This window comes from Hyperolius riggenbachi, chromosome 3 (genome assembly GCF_040937935.1).
Source record: "Hyperolius riggenbachi isolate aHypRig1 chromosome 3, aHypRig1.pri, whole genome shotgun sequence".
Lineage (NCBI taxonomy): Eukaryota > Metazoa > Chordata > Amphibia > Anura > Hyperoliidae > Hyperolius > Hyperolius riggenbachi.
The window spans coordinates 41,379,002-41,391,220 of record NC_090648.1 but is presented as its reverse complement, the minus strand read 5'-3'; the positions used below and the strand labels follow the sequence as shown (position 1 = coordinate 41,391,220).

The following is a 12,219-nucleotide window of genomic DNA, read 5'->3' as shown; positions in this document are numbered from 1 at the left end:
AACTGTTTGATCGACGCCCTAAGAGACTTTCTTTTGTTTACAATGACAACAATGGTTTACTGCTAATAATGCTATACTCACAGAGGGTACCAGCGTTCTCTTCTCTACACAATTTTAAGCAAAAAAGAGAATACCAGAAATGCCACACAATGCTTCTATCCTCAGACACTCACTACTGTGCCCACTGCTTATCTTTCTTTGCTTTCTCTTCAAATGAAAAAGGTTAACAGCATTTTAAAAGGCAGCCACACTAAACACCTTCTTAAACGCATCATGCTACAAGAAAAGTGTCATGTTCAAATGAAAATATAGCGTTTATAGTCACTTCTATACAACTGCACCAGCAGCCCCAAAAGAAGGGTTGTAGAACTTTGCCCAATTGCGTAGCAAGCTAAGGGAAATTTTTTATTGCTGTGAGAGAGTGGACAGTGTACTTTCTCAGCTCCTATGAGGATAGTGAGCTAAGTGTACTTTCAATGTTTTGCCCTTTCAGAATATTACCAATCGGTTACAGCATTTCAAGGAGTCCATGTGAAGACATGGGCTTGTGTGAAAAAGCTCACTGACCCCGACGTGATTTGAACACGCAACCTTCTGATCTGGAGTCAGACGCACTACCGTTGCGCCACGAGGTCCCTGCATTCTTTCGTATTGGAAAAGTTACATCGACGGCCTAAGAGCCTTTCTTTTCTTTACAATGACAATATGGGTTTACTGCTAGTAATGTTATACTCACAGTTTTTGGAACTGTTTGATCGACGGCCTAAGAGACTTTCTTTTGTTTACAATGACAACAATGGTTTACTGCTAATAATGCTATACTCACAGAGGGTACCAGCGTTCTCTTCTCTACACAATTTGAAGCAAAAAAGAGAATACCAGAAATGCCACACAATGCTTCTATCCTCAGACACTCACTACTGTGCCCACTGCTTATTTTTCTTTGCTTTCTCTTCAAATGAAAAAGGTTAACAGCATTTTAAAAGGCAGCCACACTAAACACCTTCTTAAACGCATCATGCTACATGAAAAGTGTCATGTTCAAATGAAAATATAGCGTTTATAGTCACTTCTATACAACTGCACAAGCAGCCCCAAAAGAAGGGTTGTAGAACTTTGCCCAATTGCGTAGCAAGCTAAGGGATATTTTTTATTGCTGAGAGAGAGTGGACAGTGTACTTTCTCAGCTCCTATGAGGATAGTGAGCTAAGTGTACTTTCAATGTTTTGCCCTTTCAGAATATTACCAATCGGTTACAGCATTTCAAGGAGTCCATGTGAAGACATGGGCTTGTGTGAAAAAGCTCACTGACCCAGACGTGATTTGAACACGCAACCTTCTGATCTGGAGTCAGACGCGCTACCGTTGCGCCACGAGGTCCCTGCATTCTTTCGTATTGGAAAAGTTACATCGACGGCCTAAGAGACTTTCTTTTCTTTACAATGACAATATGGGTTTACTGCTAGTAATGTTATACTCACAGTTTTTGGAACTGTTTGATCGACGGCCTAAGAGACTTTCTTTTGTTTACAATGACAACAATGGTTTACTGCTAATAATGCTATACTCACAGAGGGTACCAGCGTTCTCTTCTCTACACAATTTGAAGCAAAAAAGAGAATACCAGAAATGCCACACAATGCTTCTATCCTCAGACACTCACTACTGTGCCCACTGCTTATTTTTCTTTGCTTTCTCTTCAAATGAAAAAGGTTAACAACATTTTAAAAGGCAGCCACACTAAACACCTTCTTAAACGCATCATGCTACAAGAAAAGTGTCATGTTCAAATGAAAATATAGCGTTTATAGTCACTTCTATACAACTGCACCAGCAGCCCCAAAAGAAGGGTTGTAGAACTTTGCCCAATTGCGTAGCAAGCTAAGGGATATTTTTTATTGCTGTGAGAGAGTGGACAGTGTACTTTCTCAGCTCCTATGAGGATAGTGAGCTAAGTGTACTTTCAATGTTTTGCCCTTTCAGAATATTACCAATCGGTTACAGCATTTCAAGGAGTCCATGTGAAGACATGGGCTTGTGTGAAAAAGCTCACTGACCCCAACGTGATTTGAACACGCAACCTTCTGATCTGGAGTCAGACGCGCTACCGTTGCGCCACGAGGTCCCTGCATTGTTTCGCATTGGAAAAGTTACATCGACAGCCTAAGAGATTTTCTTTTCTTTACAATGACAATATGGGTTTACTGCTAGTAATGTTATACTGACAGTTTTTGGAACTGTTTGATCGACGCCCTAAGAGACTTTCTTTTGTTTACAATGACAACAATGGTTTACTGCTAATAATGCTATACTCACAGAGGGTACCAGCGTTCTCTTCTCTACACAATTTGAAGCAAAAAAGAGAATACCAGAAATGCCACACAATTCTTCTATCCTCAGACACTCACTACTGTGCCCACTGCTTATTTATCTTTGCTTTCTCTTCAAATGAAAAAGGTTAACAGCATTTTAAAAGGCAGCCACACTAAACACCTTCTTAAACGCATCATGCTACAAGAAAAGTGTCATGTTCAAATGAAAATATATAGCGTTTATAGTCACTTCTATACAACTGCACCAGCAGCCCCAAAAGAAGGGTTGTAGAACTTTGCCCAATTGCGTAGCAAGCTAAGGGATATTTTTTATTGCTGTGAGAGAGTGGACAGTGTACTTTCTCAGCTCCTATGAGGATAGTGAGCTAAGTGTACTTTCAATGTTTTGCCCTTTCAGAATATTACCAATCGGTTACAGCATTTCAAGGAGTCCATGTGAAGACATGGGCTTGTGTGAAAAAGCTCACTGACCCCGACGTGATTTGAACACGCACCCTTCTGTTCTGGAGTCAGACGCGCTACCGTTGCGCCACGAGGTCCCTGCATTATTTTGTATTGGAAAAGTTACATCGACGGCCTAAGAGATTTTCTTTTCTTTACAATGACAATATGGGTTTACTGCTAGTAATGTTATACTGACAGTTTTTGGAACTGTTTGATCGACGCCCTAAGAGACTTTCTTTTGTTTACAATGACAACAATGGTTTACTGCTAATAATGCTATACTCACAGAGGGTACCAGCGTTCTCTTCTCTACACAATTTGAAGCAAAAAAGAGAATACCAGAAATGCCACACAATGCTTCTATCCTCAGACACTCACTACTGTGCCCACTGCTTATTTTTCTTTGCTTTCTCTTCAAATGAAAAAGGTTAACAGCATTTTAAAAGGCAGCCACACTAAACACCTTCTTAAACGCATCATGCTACAAGAAAAGTGTCATGTTCAAATGAAAATATAGCGTTTATAGTCACTTCTATACAACTGCACCAGCAGCCCCAAAAGAAGGGTTGTAGAACTTTGCCCAATTGCGTAGCAAGCTAAGGGAAATTTTTTATTGCTGTGAGAGAGTGGACAGTGTACTTTCTCAGCTCCTATGAGGATAGTGAGCTAAGTGTACTTTCAATGTTTTGCCCTTTCAGAATATTACCAATCGGTTACAGCATTTCAAGGAGTCCATGTGAAGACATGGGCTTGTGTGAAAAAGCTCACTGACCCCGACGTGATTTGAACACGCAACCTTCTGATCTGGAGTCAGACGCGCTACCGTTGCGCCACGAGGTCCCTGCATTCTTTTGTTTTGGAAAAGTTACATCGACGGCCTAAGAGACTTTCTTTTCTTTACAATGACAATATGGGTTTACTGCTAGTAATGTTATACTCACAGTTTTTGGAACTGTTTGATCGACGGCCTAAGAGACTTTCTTTTGTTTACAATGACAACAATGGTTTACTGCTAATAATGCTATACTCACAGAGGGTACCAGCGTTCTCTTCTCTACACAATTTGAAGCAAAAAAGAGAATACCAGAAATGCCACACAATGCTTCTATCCTCAGACACTCACTACTGTGCCCACTGCTTATTTTTCTTTGCTTTCTCTTCAAATGAAAAAGGTTAACAGCATTTTAAAAGGCAGCCACACTAAACACCTTCTTAAACGCATCATGCTACATGAAAAGTGTCATGTTCAAATGAAAATATAGCGTTTATAGTCACTTCTATACAACTGCACAAGCAGCCCCAAAAGAAGGGTTGTAGAACTTTGCCCAATTGCGTAGCAAGCTAAGGGATATTTTTTATTGCTGAGAGAGAGTGGACAGTGTACTTTCTCAGCTCCTATGAGGATAGTGAGCTAAGTGTACTTTCAATGTTTTGCCCTTTCAGAATATTACCAATCGGTTACAGCATTTCAAGGAGTCCATGTGAAGACATGGGCTCGTGTGAAAAAGCTCACTGACCCAGACGTGATTTGAACACGCAACCTTCTGATCTGGAGTCAGACGCGCTACCGTTGCGCCACGAGGTCCCTGCATTGTTTCGCATTGGAAAAGTTACATCGACGGCCTAAGAGATTTTCTTTTCTTTACAATGACAATATGGGTTTACTGCTAGTAATGTTATACTGACAGTTTTTGGAACTGTTTGATCGACGCCCTAAGAGACTTTCTTTTGTTTACAATGACAACAATGGTTTACTGCTAATAATGCTATACTCACAGAGGGTACCAGCGTTCTCTTCTCTACACAATTTTAAGCAAAAAAGAGAATACCAGAAATGCCACACAATGCTTCTATCCTCAGACACTCACTACTGTGCCCACTGCTTATTTTTCTTTGCTTTCTCTTCAAATTAAAAAGGTTAACAGCATTTTAAAAGGCAGCCACACTAAACACCTTCTTAAACACATCATGCTACATGAAAAGTGTCATGTTCAAATGAAAATATAGCGTTTATAGTCACTTCTATACAACTGCACCAGCAGCCCCAAAAGAAGGGTTGTAGAACTTTGCCCAATTGCGTAGCAAGCTAAGGGATATTTTTTATTGCTGTGAGAGAGTGGACAGTGTACTTTCTCAGCTCCTATGAGGATAGTGAGCTAAGTGTACTTTCAATGTTTTGCCCTTTCAGAATATTACCAATCGGTTACAGCATTTCAAGGAGTCCATGTGAAGACATGGGCTTGTGTGAAAAAGCTCACTGACCCCGACGTGATTTGAACACGCACCCTTCTGTTCTGGAGTCAGACGCGCTACCGTTGCGCCACGAGGTCCCTGCATTATTTTGTATTGGAAAAGTTACATCGACGGCCTAAGAGATTTTCTTTTCTTTACAATGACAATATGGGTTTACTGCTAGTAATGTTATACTGACAGTTTTTGGAACTGTTTGATCGACGCCCTAAGAGACTTTCTTTTGTTTACAATGACAACAATGGTTTACTGCTAATAATGCTATACTCACAGAGGGTACCAGCGTTCTCTTCTCTACACAATTTTAAGCAAAAAAGAGAATACCAGAAATGCCACACAATGCTTCTATCCTCAGACACTCACTACTGTGCCCACTGCTTATTATTCTTTGCTTTCTCTTCAAATGAAAAAGGTTAACAGAATTTTAAAAGGCAGCCACACTAAACACCTTCTTAAACGCATCATGCTACAAGAAAAGTGTAATGTTCAAATGAAAATATAGCGTTTATAGTCACTTCTATACAACTGCACCAGCAGCCCCAAAAGAAGGGTTGTAGAACTTTGCCCAATTGCGTAGCAAGCTAAGGGAAATTTTTTATTGCTGTGAGAGAGTGGACAGTGTACTTTCTCAGCTCCTATGAGGATAGTGAGCTAAGTGTACTTTCAATGTTTTGCCCTTTCAGAATATTACCAATTGGTTACAGCATTTCAAGGAGTCCATGTGAAGACATGGGCTTGTGTGAAAAAGCTCACTGACCCCGACGTGATTTGAACACACAACCTTCTGATCTGGAGTCAGACGCGCTACCGTTGCGCCACGAGGTCCCTGCATTCTTTCGTATTGGAAAAGTTACATCGACGGCCTAAGAGACTTTCTTTTCTTTACAATGACAATATGGGTTTACTGCTAGTAATGTTATACTCACAGTTTTTGGAACTGTTTGATCGACGGCCTAAGAGACTTTCTTTTGTTTACAATGACAACAATGGTTTACTGCTAATAATGCTATACTCACAGAGGGTACCAGCGTTCTCTTCTCTACACAATTTGAAGCAAAAAAGAGAATACCAGAAATGCCACACAATGCTTCTATCCTCAGACACTCACTACTGTGCCCACTGCTTATTTTTCTTTGCTTTCTCTTCAAATGAAAAAGGTTAACAGCATTTTAAAAGGCAGCCACACTAAACACCTTCTTAAACGCATCATGCTACATGAAAAGTGTCATGTTCAAATGAAAATATAGCGTTTATAGTCACTTCTATACAACTGCACAAGCAGCCCCAAAAGAAGGGTTGTAGAACTTTGCCCAATTGCGTAGCAAGCTAAGGGATATTTTTTATTGCGGAGAGAGAGTGGACAGTGTACTTTCTCAGCTCCTATGAGGAAAGTGAGCTAAGTGTACTTTCAATGTTTTGCCCTTTCAGAATATTACCAATCGGTTACAGCATTACAAGGAGTCCATGTGAAGACATGGGCTTGTGTGAAAAAGCTCACTGACCCAGACGTGATTTGAACACGCAACCTTCTGATCTGGAGTCAGACGCGCTACCGTTGCGCCACGAGGTCCCTGCATTCTTTCGTATTGGAAAAGTTACATCGACGGCCTAAGAGACTTTCTTTTCTTTACAATGACAATATGGGTTTACTGCTAGTAATGTTATACTCACAGTTTTTGGAACTGTTTGATCGACGGCCTAAGAGACTTTCTTTTGTTTACAATGACAACAATGGTTTACTGCTAATAATGCTATACTCACAGAGGGTACCAGCGTTCTCTTCTCTACACAATTTGAAGCAAAAAAGAGAATACCAGAAATGCCACACAATGCTTCTATCCTCAGACACTCACTACTGTGCCCACTGCTTATTTTTCTTTGCTTTCTCTTCAAATGAAAAAGGTTAACAGCATTTTAAAAGGCAGCCACACTAAACACCTTCTTAAACGCATCATGCTACATGAAAAGTGTCATGTTCAAATGAAAATATAGCGTTTATAGTCACTTCTATACAACTGCACAAGCAGCCCCAAAAGAAGGGTTGTAGAACTTTGCCCAATTGCGTAGCAAGCTAAGGGATATTTTTTATTGCTGAGAGAGAGTGGACAGTGTACTTTCTCAGCTCCTATGAGGATAGTGAGCTAAGTGTACTTTCAATGTTTTGCCCTTTCAGAATATTACCAATCGGTTACAGCATTTCAAGGAGTCCATGTGAAGACATGGGCTTGTGTGAAAAAGCTCACTGACCCAGACGTGATTTGAACACGCAACCTTCTGATCTGGAGTCAGACGCGCTACCGTTGCGCCACGAGGTCCCTGCATTGTTTCGCATTGGAAAAGTTACATCGACGGCCTAAGAGATTTTCTTTTCTTTACAATGACAATATGGGTTTACTGCTAGTAATGTTATACTGACAGTTTTTGGAACTGTTTGATCGACGCCCTAAGAGACTTTCTTTTGTTTACAATGACAACAATGGTTTACTGCTAATAATGCTATACTCACAGAGGGTACCAGCGTTCTCTTCTCTACACAATTTTAAGCAAAAAAGAGAATACCAGAAATGCCACACAATGCTTCTATCCTCAGACACTCACTACTGTGCCCACTGCTTATTTTTCTTTGCTTTCTCTTCAAATTAAAAAGGTTAACAGCATTTTAAAAGGCAGCCACACTAAACACCTTCTTAAACACATCATGCTACATGAAAAGTGTCATGTTCAAATGAAAATATAGCGTTTATAGTCACTTCTATACAACTGCACCAGCAGCCCCAAAAGAAGGGTTGTAGAACTTTGCCCAATTGCGTAGCAAGCTAAGGGATATTTTTTATTGCTGTGAGAGAGTGGACAGTGTACTTTCTCAGCTCCTATGAGGATAGTGAGCTAAGTGTACTTTCAATGTTTTGCCCTTTCAGAATATTACCAATCGGTTACAGCATTTCAAGGAGTCCATGTGAAGACATGGGCTTGTGTGAAAAAGCTCACTGACCCCGACGTGATTTGAACACGCACCCTTCTGTTCTGGAGTCAGACGCGCTACCGTTGCGCCACGAGGTCCCTGCATTATTTTGTATTGGAAAAGTTACATCGACGGCCTAAGAGATTTTCTTTTCTTTACAATGACAATATGGGTTTACTGCTAGTAATGTTATACTGACAGTTTTTGGAACTGTTTGATCGACGGCCTAAGAGACTTTCTTTTGTTTACAATGACAACAATGGTTTACTGCTAATAATGCTATACTCACAGAGGGTACCAGCGTTCTCTTCTCTACACAATTTTAAGCAAAAAAGAGAATACCAGAAATGCCACACAATGCTTCTATCCTCAGACACTCACTACTGTGCCCACTGCTTATTTTTCTTTGCTTTCTCTTCAAATGAAAAAGGTTAACAGAATTTTAAAAGGCAGCCACACTAAACACCTTCTTAAACGCATCATGCTACAAGAAAAGTGTAATGTTCAAATGAAAATATAGCGTTTATAGTCACTTCTATACAACTGCACCAGCAGCCCCAAAAGAAGGGTTGTAGAACTTTGCCCAATTGCGTAGCAAGCTAAGGGAAATTTTTTATTGCTGTGAGAGAGTGGACAGTGTACTTTCTCAGCTCCTATGAGGATAGTGAGCTAAGTGTACTTTCAATGTTTTGCCCTTTCAGAATATTACCAATCGGTTACAGCATTTCAAGGAGTCCATGTGAAGACATGGGCTTGTGTGAAAAAGCTCACTGACCCAGACGTGATTTGAACACGCAACCTTCTGATCTGGAGTCAGACGCGCTACCGTTGCGCCACGAGGTCCCTGCATTCTTTCGTATTGGAAAAGTTACATCGACGGCCTAAGAGACTTTCTTTTCTTTACAATGACAATATGGGTTTACTGCTAGTAATGTTATACTCACAGTTTTTGGAACTGTTTGATCGACGGCCTAAGAGACTTTCTTTTGTTTACAATGACAACAATGGTTTACTGCTAATAATGCTATACTCACAGAGGGTACCAGCGTTCTCTTCTCTACACAATTTGAAGCAAAAAAGAGAATACCAGAAATGCCACACAATGCTTCTATCCTCAGACACTCACTACTGTGCCCACTGCTTATTTTTCTTTGCTTTCTCTTCAAATGAAAAAGGTTAACAGCATTTTAAAAGGCAGCCACACTAAACACCTTCTTAAACGCATCATGCTACATGAAAAGTGTCATGTTCAAATGAAAATATAGCGTTTATAGTCACTTCTATACAACTGCACAAGCAGCCCCAAAAGAAGGGTTGTAGAACTTTGCCCAATTGCGTAGCAAGCTAAGGGATATTTTTTATTGCTGAGAGAGAGTGGACAGTGTACTTTCTCAGCTCCTATGAGGAAAGTGAGCTAAGTGTACTTTCAATGTTTTGCCCTTTCAGAATATTACCAATCGGTTACAGCATTTCAAGGAGTCCATGTGAAGACATGGGCTTGTGTGAAAAAGCTCACTGACCCAGACGTGATTTGAACACGCAACCTTCTGATCTGGAGTCAGACGCGCTACCGTTGCGCCACGAGGTCCCTGCATTCTTTCGTATTGGAAAAGTTACATCGACGGCCTAAGAGACTTTCTTTTCTTTACAATGACAATATGGGTTTACTGCTAGTAATGTTATACTCACAGTTTTTGGAACTGTTTGATCGACGGCCTAAGAGACTTTCTTTTGTTTACAATGACAACAATGGTTTACTGCTAATAATGCTATACTCACAGAGGGTACCAGCGTTCTCTTCTCTACACAATTTGAAGCAAAAAAGAGAATACCAGAAATGCCACACAATGCTTCTATCCTCAGACACTCACTACTGTGCCCACTGCTTATTTTTCTTTGCTTTCTCTTCAAATGAAAAAGGTTAACAGCATTTTAAAAGGCAGCCACACTAAACACCTTCTTAAACGCATCATGCTACAAGAAAAGTGTCATGTTCAAATGAAAATATAGCGTTTATAGTCACTTCTATACAACTGCACCAGCAGCCCCAAAAGAAGGTTTGTAGAACTTTGCCCTATTGCGTAGCAAGCTAAGAGATATTTTTTATTGCTGTGAGAGAGTGGACAGTGTACTTTCTCAGCTCCTATGAGGATAGTGAGCTAAGTGTACTTTCAATGTTTTGCCCTTTCAGAATATTACCAATCGGTTACAGCATTTCAAGGAGTCCATGTGAAGACATGGGCTTGTGTGAAAAAGCTCACCGACCCCGACGTGATTTGAACACGCACCCTTCTGTTCTGGAGTCAGACGCGCTACCGTTGCGCCACGAGGTCCCTGCATTATTTTGTATTGGAAAAGTTACATCGACGGCCTAAGAGATTTTCTTTTCTTTACAATGACAATATGGGTTTACTGCTAGTAATGTTATACTGACAGTTTTTGGAACTGTTTGATCGACGCCCTAAGAGACTTTCTTTTGTTTACAATGACAACAATGGTTTACTGCTAATAATGCTATACTCACAGAGGGTACCAGCGTTCTCTTCTCTACACAATTTGAAGCAAAAAAGAGAATACCAGAAATGCCACACAATGCTTCTATCCTCAGACACTCACTACTGTGCCCACTGCTTATTTTTCTTTGCTTTCTCTTCAAATGAAAAAGGTTAACAGCATTTTAAAAGGCAGCCACACTAAACACCTTCTTAAACGCATCATGCTACAAGAAAAGTGTCATGTTCAAATGAAAATATAGCGTTTATAGTCACTTCTATACAACTGCACCAGCAGCCCCAAAAGAAGGGTTGTAGAACTTTGCCCAATTGCGTAGCAAGCTAAGGGATATTTTTTATTGCTGTGAGAGAGTGGACAGTGTACTTTCTCAGCTCCTATGAGGATAGTGAGCTAAGTGTACTTTCAATGTTTTGCCCTTTCAGAATATTACCAATCGGTTACAGCATTTCAAGGAGTCCATGTGAAGACATGGGCTTGTGTGAAAAAGCTCACTGACCCCGACGTGATTTGAACACGCAACCTTCTGATCTGGAGTCAGACGCGCTACCGTTGCGCCACGAGGTCCCTGCATTCTTTCGTATTGGAAAAGTTACATCGACGGCCTAAGAGATTTTCTTTTCTTTACAATGACAATATGGGTTTACTGCTAGTAATGTTATACTGACAGTTTTTGGAACTGTTTGATCGACGCCCTAAGAGACTTTCTTTTGTTTACAATGACAACAATGGTTTACTGCTAATAATGCTATACTCACAGAGGGTACCAGCGTTCTCTTCTCTACACAATTTTAAGCAAAAAAGAGAATACCAGAAATGCCACACAATGCTTCTATCCTCAGACACTCACTACTGTGCCCACTGCTTATTTTTCATTGCTTTCTCTTCAAATGAAAAAGGTTAACAGCAATTTAAAAGGCAGCCACACTAAACACCTTCTTAAACGCATCATGCTACAAGAAAAGTGTCATGTTCAAATGAAAATATAGCGTTTATAGTCACTTCTATACAACTGCACCAGCAGCCCCAAAAGAAGGGTTGTAGTACTTTGCCCAATTGCGTAGCAAGCTAAGGGATATTTTTTATTGCTGTGAGAGAGTGGACAGTGTACTTTCTCAGCTCCTATGAGGATAGTGAGCTAAGTGTACTTTCAATGTTTTGCCCTTTCAGAATATTACCAATCGGTTACAGCATTTCAAGGAGTCCATGTGAAGACATGGGCTTGTGTGAAAAAGCTCACTGACCCCGACGTGATTTGAACACGCACCCTTCTGATCTGGAGTCAGACGCGCTACTGTTGCGCCACGAGGTCCCTGCATTCTTTTGTATTGGAAAAGTTACATCGACGGCCTAATAGATTTTCTTTTCTTTACAATGACAATATGGGTTTACTGCTAGTAATGTTATACTGACAGTTTTTGGAACTGTTTGATCGACGACCTAAGAGACTTTCTTTTGTTTACAATGACAACAATGGTTTACTGCTAATAATGCTATACTCACAGAGGGTACCAGCGTTCTCTTCTCTACACAATTTGAAGCAAAAAAGAGAATACCAGAAATGCCACACAATGCTTCTATCCTCAGACACTCACTACTGTGCCCACTGCTTATTTTTCTTTGCTTTCTCTTCAAATGAAAAAGGTTAACAACATTTTAAAAGGCAGCCACACTAAACACCTTCTTAAACGCATCATGCTACAAGAAAAGTGTCATGTT

At 40.4% G+C, this 12,219-nt stretch overlaps 1 protein-coding gene and 16 non-coding genes across 17 annotated transcripts in view; all 17 read right to left on the bottom strand.

The window, feature by feature from the left end:
- Window positions 1–12,219, bottom strand: part of GUCY2D (guanylate cyclase 2D, retinal) — a 604,889-nt gene that overhangs the window by 92,879 nt on the left and 499,791 nt on the right. The gene's annotated exons all lie outside the window — the stretch shown is intronic.
- Window positions 564–635, bottom strand: TRNAW-CCA (transfer RNA tryptophan (anticodon CCA)). The gene has a single exon. It is a non-coding gene; the product is annotated as a tRNA-Trp (tRNA).
- Window positions 1,309–1,380, bottom strand: TRNAW-CCA (transfer RNA tryptophan (anticodon CCA)). Its single transcript has one exon. It is a non-coding gene; the product is annotated as a tRNA-Trp (tRNA).
- Window positions 2,054–2,125, bottom strand: TRNAW-CCA (transfer RNA tryptophan (anticodon CCA)). The gene has a single exon. It is a non-coding gene; the product is annotated as a tRNA-Trp (tRNA).
- On the bottom strand, window positions 2,801–2,872 carry TRNAW-CCA (transfer RNA tryptophan (anticodon CCA)). Its single transcript has one exon. It is a non-coding gene; the product is annotated as a tRNA-Trp (tRNA).
- On the bottom strand, window positions 3,546–3,617 carry TRNAW-CCA (transfer RNA tryptophan (anticodon CCA)). The gene has a single exon. It is a non-coding gene; the product is annotated as a tRNA-Trp (tRNA).
- TRNAW-CCA (transfer RNA tryptophan (anticodon CCA)) lies at window positions 4,291–4,362 on the bottom strand. The gene has a single exon. It is a non-coding gene; the product is annotated as a tRNA-Trp (tRNA).
- TRNAW-CCA (transfer RNA tryptophan (anticodon CCA)) lies at window positions 5,036–5,107 on the bottom strand. Its single transcript has one exon. It is a non-coding gene; the product is annotated as a tRNA-Trp (tRNA).
- TRNAW-CCA (transfer RNA tryptophan (anticodon CCA)) lies at window positions 5,781–5,852 on the bottom strand. The gene has a single exon. It is a non-coding gene; the product is annotated as a tRNA-Trp (tRNA).
- Window positions 6,526–6,597, bottom strand: TRNAW-CCA (transfer RNA tryptophan (anticodon CCA)). Its single transcript has one exon. It is a non-coding gene; the product is annotated as a tRNA-Trp (tRNA).
- Window positions 7,271–7,342, bottom strand: TRNAW-CCA (transfer RNA tryptophan (anticodon CCA)). Its single transcript has one exon. It is a non-coding gene; the product is annotated as a tRNA-Trp (tRNA).
- TRNAW-CCA (transfer RNA tryptophan (anticodon CCA)) lies at window positions 8,016–8,087 on the bottom strand. Its single transcript has one exon. It is a non-coding gene; the product is annotated as a tRNA-Trp (tRNA).
- TRNAW-CCA (transfer RNA tryptophan (anticodon CCA)) lies at window positions 8,761–8,832 on the bottom strand. Its single transcript has one exon. It is a non-coding gene; the product is annotated as a tRNA-Trp (tRNA).
- TRNAW-CCA (transfer RNA tryptophan (anticodon CCA)) lies at window positions 9,506–9,577 on the bottom strand. Its single transcript has one exon. It is a non-coding gene; the product is annotated as a tRNA-Trp (tRNA).
- Window positions 10,251–10,322, bottom strand: TRNAW-CCA (transfer RNA tryptophan (anticodon CCA)). The gene has a single exon. It is a non-coding gene; the product is annotated as a tRNA-Trp (tRNA).
- On the bottom strand, window positions 10,996–11,067 carry TRNAW-CCA (transfer RNA tryptophan (anticodon CCA)). The gene has a single exon. It is a non-coding gene; the product is annotated as a tRNA-Trp (tRNA).
- TRNAW-CCA (transfer RNA tryptophan (anticodon CCA)) lies at window positions 11,741–11,812 on the bottom strand. Its single transcript has one exon. It is a non-coding gene; the product is annotated as a tRNA-Trp (tRNA).